Source organism: Meles meles, chromosome 2 (genome assembly GCF_922984935.1).
Source record: "Meles meles chromosome 2, mMelMel3.1 paternal haplotype, whole genome shotgun sequence".
In the NCBI taxonomy this organism is placed as follows: Eukaryota; Metazoa; Chordata; class Mammalia; order Carnivora; family Mustelidae; genus Meles; species Meles meles.
The window spans coordinates 191,395,312-191,401,985 of NC_060067.1; the positions used below are offsets into that span (position 1 = coordinate 191,395,312).

At 48.6% G+C, this 6,674-nt stretch overlaps 1 pseudogene; it reads left to right on the top strand.

The window, feature by feature from the left end:
• The first annotated feature begins 757 nt into the window (after positions 1 to 757).
• LOC123936966 lies at positions 758 to 5,160 on the top strand (annotated as a pseudogene).
• The last annotated feature ends 1,514 nt before the right edge of the window (positions 5,161 to 6,674 follow it).

The following is a 6,674-nucleotide window of genomic DNA, read 5'->3' on the forward strand; positions in this document are numbered from 1 at the left end:
AGGCCAAACTGTGTTTAAAGACGTTTTCTGTTAAAAATAGCCTTCCGATTACAAGGGGAAATGCTTTTTAATCATAGTCTCTGAAGCCTGAAAGGGAAGTGAAGATTTTAACTAATCGCTGCTAGATGTGAAATCTTCCAGGGGTTCTTAATGCCCACGCACAGTCCTTTCATGTATAAAATGGCAAAATAACTATGTCACGAGGTGGAAGAGGGTCAGCGGTGTCTCCTCAATCCTCAGAAGGCATTTTTATATAATAATAATAATAACAACCCCAAGGAAGCCACTCCCTACAGTTGAGAGTTATTCAGAATAATTTACTGACAGGTGTGATCTGACGGAGATCTGCCCCAGGGTCGGGGTCCTCCCACTGGACCTCAAGCACAGCTTTCATGAAGTGAAGGGCAATGATGGGTCACAGGGCAGTTATCTGAAGTTGTGTCATCTGTGTGGCCGAGAAGCTCTGCTAATTATCTCAAGTGGCCCCCTCCGTGCGGGGGCGGGGACCAGAAGGAGGACACAAGATGGAGTCAGTGTTGTCAGGACTCCTACACTCCACCCCATCGTTTCTACCGCCTCTGTAATCTTGATATGCCCGTCTTCCTTGAGGCCCCGAGAGCCAGCTATCGGGAGCGGACATGCGCCCCTTTCCCCACAGCTACAATATAACATGAGTGATCTGGTAAAGGGGTCCTTTCCTCAACCTCACGGTTGAAGCGATTGTGAGCTTCAGTGTAAGTGGGGTTGTGACAGGAAGATGTTTCCTGAGGCAACAGAAAGGAACATCAGCAACGTGAGGCTAGCGGTGGTAAGATGCTTTACAGGCAGCAGGACAAATCTCATTTTAGCACAGTGGCTGTTTGGTCTCCGTGAGCCAGCACCTGCCCTGGCTTTTGCCATTCCTCATTCTCAAGGTGTAAGGGTGATGACCGCCCTAGCTACCTCCTGCTGGAAAGGGGCACAGATCATGATTTGGGCAATGAAACGGGCTTGCATCCAATTGCTGATGTTGCCTAGTGCTAAGTTGAGCCCCATCCTTTGTAGAGCCATTGTTTTGGACCCTCCTGGATGGTCTGAGGCAGCACGTGTTCCCCATTTCATAACAAGGTCAATTAGGTCAGGTCAGTTAAGCAGTGGTCTCATTTCAGGAGATGGGCTTGCCGCCGGGTTTTTAAAGTCAGGCTTATAGTGTGCAAGCGATCAGCTAGAAAATTAGCCAGATATGCAAAGAAATTGGAACACAGGATCCTGCCTGGTTTTATAGATAAATAAAAAACATTCAAGGACAATTAACCAGAACTAGACTCTAATACCCACAGAGGTATGTTACAGCAATAATTTTGTTTTTCTTCTCCAAAGTCACTCCCACTTCTAGCAAAGATACCGAAATTAAGACTAAGTTGTTTGTAGAACAAGTCTAGGTTGTTTTTTTTTTGGTATAGGCACATTTATTTAATACAGTAAATTCATATCTGATATAACTACCATAATATAATGAACAAAATGACACATTGCACATATAATATTCACGTTAAGGTTTAATAGGGGCATTTAAATTATTATTGTTTATCAAACAAGTCCAGTTTTAACCAACTTGGCCAGTTACATTAGGGCAGTAAGAATAGTGACGGGTCATTCAGATTCTTTTTAATTGGCTTTGCTAGAAATTTTCATAAGGAATTTCAGAGTGAACCTTTAACAGCCGTTCAAGGCTAAGAGCCAAGACAAATCCTCACCATCAGACTTGCTGGCGGTATCTACAGTTTTGGATTACTTCCTCTCTTCTGGAGGTCCCCCCTAAGTCTCCTGAGGTTCCTGAACCTGCCAGGAAGTGACTTCTCTTACTCACCTGGTAAGGCTCCCAGGAACCCTGTAAGCAAGGTTCCAGGTCATTTTTCCCCCCAAGGGGCTTCACTGGCTCCATCAAGTTTGAGTTCCTCAAAGCTGTCTGGTCAGACCTGAGTCTAGGTGTGTCTCTCTCAAACACAGCATTTCAGTCCAAGCCTCAGGAATACAACCCATGCTTCCAATGGTGTCATCTTTTTTTTTTTTTCTTTTTAAGATTTTATTTGACAGAGAGAGATCACAAGTAGGCAGAGAGGCAGGCAGAGAGAGAGAGAGAGGAGGAAGCAGGCTCCCGCTGAGCAGATGCGGGGCTCGATCCCAGGACCCTGGGACCATGACCTGAGCCGAAGGCAGAGGCCTAACCCACTGAGCCCCCCAGGTGCCCCCAGATTCTTATTGAACTGATGCAAATAATTGATTTCCCATTTTGTTCTGACCAAACCCTCTGACTATGAACTTCTGTTTGTATCTCACATGAATACCCCCAGGACCTGTATTTGTTTTACTACCATTTTTGCCATTAAAAAAGCCTCTTGTTTAGCACTCCAACCCCCTTGGCTTCCCTTCTTAATCAAAGCATATAAACATCTCCAGTAACCCAGTAAGCCAACCAAAACTTGTCATTCCTTTACTCTTTGCGGGATTGGGAAGGCTTGCATTTTATCAATGACCACTGCCAGGATCACCTTGGTCTCCCCCAGGAGCTTCATGGATTGACCCAGTCTTTGGATTCTGTAGGTATTTATCACCCATGCTCATGGCTCTAAGTACGCCTAGAATGACGAGACCGCTTGAGACAAGGAGGATAAATCATCACAAGTTACACAACCTGAATTCACCTGTGGTTGAAGTTAGATCCTGATCCCGTAGAACATCTACACCCCAGATGTGCACAGGATTGAGGAAAGTGTGCGCTAGAAAACAGTGGGGAGGAAGCCTGCCAACCTGTAGGCAACGACTAGTTTGTCTGATCTGGATAATTCGTCTGCCATGACCATCAACAGCTTTTGTTTCTCCCCCATATTTTGAGCGATTTCCATGGAGAGAGTGCCTTCAGCTCCACTGTCTGGGGATCTAGGACAGGCTGTTAGTGGGAGACCAATAAATGGCTAATTCCACTTTGGGGGGCCCTCTGGTTGTCTCCTATCGCTCATACTAGAGGGTAATGCTGGCCTAATCCCCTCCTTGTAGTCGGGGGTGGTCAGCCCCTAAATTCCCCCGGGGGGGGGGCACTTTGCGACCCACCTGTCTTGTTCGAGCCTTCCACCAAGGGAGAAAACCACTTTCCCTGAGGCAATGCTTTCAACAGGCTTAGCAGCACTGAATCAGGTTGTTTAGATTTTCTCCAGGGGTTGGGGGAGTGGGGGTGGGGGAGTCCAGGGTAATATTAGATCGCACTACAGTTGTTTACGGGAGACCCTGATGGGCCCCGTTCCACCATTTTGTCCTCAGCAAGATGCTGTTTTTCCGTTTTTCAAGCCATCTGTTTCCACCTATGGCGACTCCTTCAGTCTTACATCAACCGCCACAAGGGCTGCTGTAGTGATAGGCTGATTAACCCTAGGGGCAAGGATAGATACTTCAATCCCAGACCCCGTGCCCAGCACTGACTGTAAGATACTACCTTTCATACCAGAGGAAAATAAGTCTGTGTCTGGGCCTCTAAAACGGTGGGCACGGAGCTCAAGTTTCATTTCCAGTTCACCAGCAATCCCCTGCAGTTCTTCCAGAGACGCCCCCCTCCCCCAGCAGAGGGAACAACCGCCTTCGCTTTGCCAGGTTATTTTAATGCGGTCACTTATGCAATCAACAAAGGAGCTAAGCGCAGATTCTCACCCATGCCTACCGCATACAGTCCTTTGTGCAAGTCAGGTTGAGCACTGACTGAGACCATTTTTTATCATCTCAGACCCATTTCAGCATCTCCCCCAGGATCGAAACACCGCGCTGCCATTGTCAGCCTGTCGGCTCAGAAACTCCACCAACTGCAGGGAAAACAGGTGCGTGCCCTCCCCCATGCCGCCCTGGGCCTGGACAAGGGGCTCTCCTCCGGCAGGGGCAACCTGTGCTGGCCCCTGGCGGAGCTCGGGCTTTCCCCCAGCTTGGCCCCTTTACCCGTGCCTGGCCCCTTCTGGGTACCCTGTTGACTAAGCCAGTGGTTATTAGGTGGGGGAGGGACAGCAATGTATCCTCCAGACCGAGAAGGCACTTGGAGACCCGAAAAGGAAGCAGGTCACTCAGTACTGATCACACAGTTATTCAGGATAACTTACGGACAGGGAGTGGATCCAGACAGAAGACAGCCACTCTCCAAGCTAGTCTCCACCCAGCCCCAACCTCCGCCCCCAGCTTTTATGCAGGGAGGGACAACGTGGTGGGGTCACATGGTCGTTACCTAAAAGGGCCACACCTGGAGTCCTCTCTGAAGAAACACCACATGGGGGATGACAGGTGCTGTCTCCGGGGCCCTGAAATGGGAGGCCAGGGTGCAGAGCTTCTGGTGGAGGCAGGGGCAGGAGCACCCCCATCTGGGGTCCCCACCCCAGTGGGGGCTGGTTGAGGCCATGGAGCTCCTGGAGGCCAGGCTGAGGACAAGGAGGGGGTCCCTTCACCAAGCTGGGCCACCCAGTCAAGGACATGATCAAGTCCCTGGAGAAGATCTATCTCTTGTCTCTACCCACCAAGGAATCTGAATCATTGAACTTTTCCTGGGGGGGGGGGGGGTTGTCCCTCAAAGATGAGGTTTTGAAGATCCTGTCTGTGCAAAAGCAAACCAGGCAGGCTGGCAGGCCAGGTTCAAGGCATTTGTTGCCGACAGAGATTCCAATGGACGCGTTGGTCTGGGTGTTGGGTTCTCTAAGAGGTGGCCACTGCCTCCCATGGGGCCATCACACTGGCCAAGGTCTCCATCATTCCTCTGCGGTGCGGCTACCGGGAGAACAAGACTGGCAAGCGCCACACTGTCCCATGCAAGGTGACCGGCTGCCGTGGCCCTGTGCTGGCGTGCCTCATCCCAGCCCCCAAGGGCACTGACAGCATCTCAGCCTTTACCCAGGAAGCTCCTGGTGATGGCCCCTATCAATGACTGCTACGCCTCAGCTGTCCTGTCACTGTGGGCAACTCCGCCAAGGCCACTTTTAATGCCATTTTCGAGACCTACAGTTCTCTCGCCCCTAATCTCTGGGAAAAGAGGGTATTCACCAAGTCTCCCTACCAGGAATTCACTGGCCATCTTGTAAAGACCACATCATAGTCTCCGTGTGGAGGACCCAGGCTCCGGTGGTGGCCACCACATTGTTCAAACAAGAAAAATAAAGTGAATTAAAGCCTATTAAAAATGTTAGAGAAAGACAGGAAGGAAGGAAGAAAGGGAGGAAAAGAAAGGAAAGGAAAAGGAAAAAAGAAAAAGAGCCACCCACCAGGAGATCTCCACTAGTTTCCAAAGGGCGTCACCCGTGGGCCTGAGGGGAGAACAAGATGGAGGACCAAAGCCAGAGCTGACTGTTGTCAGCATTCCTCCACCACAGCTCATGTTTTGTAGGAGTGAAATATGTACTACATATCTCACAGGGACAGGTAGTGGGTGCACAGAAAATGCTAAGAATGACAGCACAGAATAAATATTCAGCTTTTAAGATGGTCACTTCAAAGGTCAAAATAATTTCTGGCATCATTAGTTTCCAACTGCATTATTTCTTCTCTCATCCATATCTCACTTGAATGGTAAAGGATTTTTTTTTTTTTTCATTTTTGTTCCCAAGTGAAACAATGATCATGTTTTTAAAATTCTGCTGATGGTTATGTCCAAAAGTGCTACAGGTCCCGTGAAGTGTTCTCTAGACAGTGCCCCACATGACATGGGTCCCGATCTTGGGCACTCAGCGGGTCACAGCACGGACATTTCTGGGGTTGTCTGGCCAGCTCATGTGGATTTCCCCCTCTGTGGGAATTGCCTACAATCCTCAGAAACTACTTGTTTTTACTAGGAAACACCTTCCCAAGTCCTGGTTCTTGAATTCTTCTGGAGTTCCAGTAGAAACCACACTCTTCTTACAACACATTCCTTAATCTGCTTATCTTAGTTTCATTTGGATTCTGTTACTCATCACCAAGTGACCTTTAACTAGCATGGCAAGGCGAGGCCACACATTTCTCTTAGGGATGGAACTGTTTTTGCCTGAGAAAAATACCTTGCAAAGTAGCTTAGAATTTGTGGGTAAAACCCCTAAGCTGTTATCGGCAGGAAAAAGCTGAACTGCTTACGGAAGGATCCAGCAGGGCTGCGACATCGGAGGGGAGCGGAGCCTAGTGTGTGTGTGGCCACGGGGGGTCAAGGCAAGGAGGGTATGTGCAGTCCAGATCCCCACGAGTTAAACAATTCAGCAAAAATGGAAGGCGATCCAGAGCGACCCCAAACCAGGCTCCTCTCCCCAAACCCCAAGAGAATTGGCGGGACACAGAAATCACGCCCATGGAGTAGCTTTATGCCACTTCTCCTTTGATGTCAAAGGTTAAGCTACTCTGACACTGGAATTACACGTATTTGGACAAACCTGAATAAACAGATTTTCCGGTTCTAAACCATCAGTTGTTACGTTACTATTGTACCTGAATAGCATCTTCAATTCATTTTCCCTTAATGTCCTGTGTCCATTTAACCCTTAGTGATGACCTCACTTATCCACCCAACTGGCCAAACCAAATGTACTCATTCGGCATGCGTTTACTAACAGCATCTTCTAGGCACTGAAATTACGAGTTGAATGTCACCGAGCTTCGCGGATTTTAAAGTCTAGCGGGAGGGAGAGAAGATTTATTGCAGCAATAAC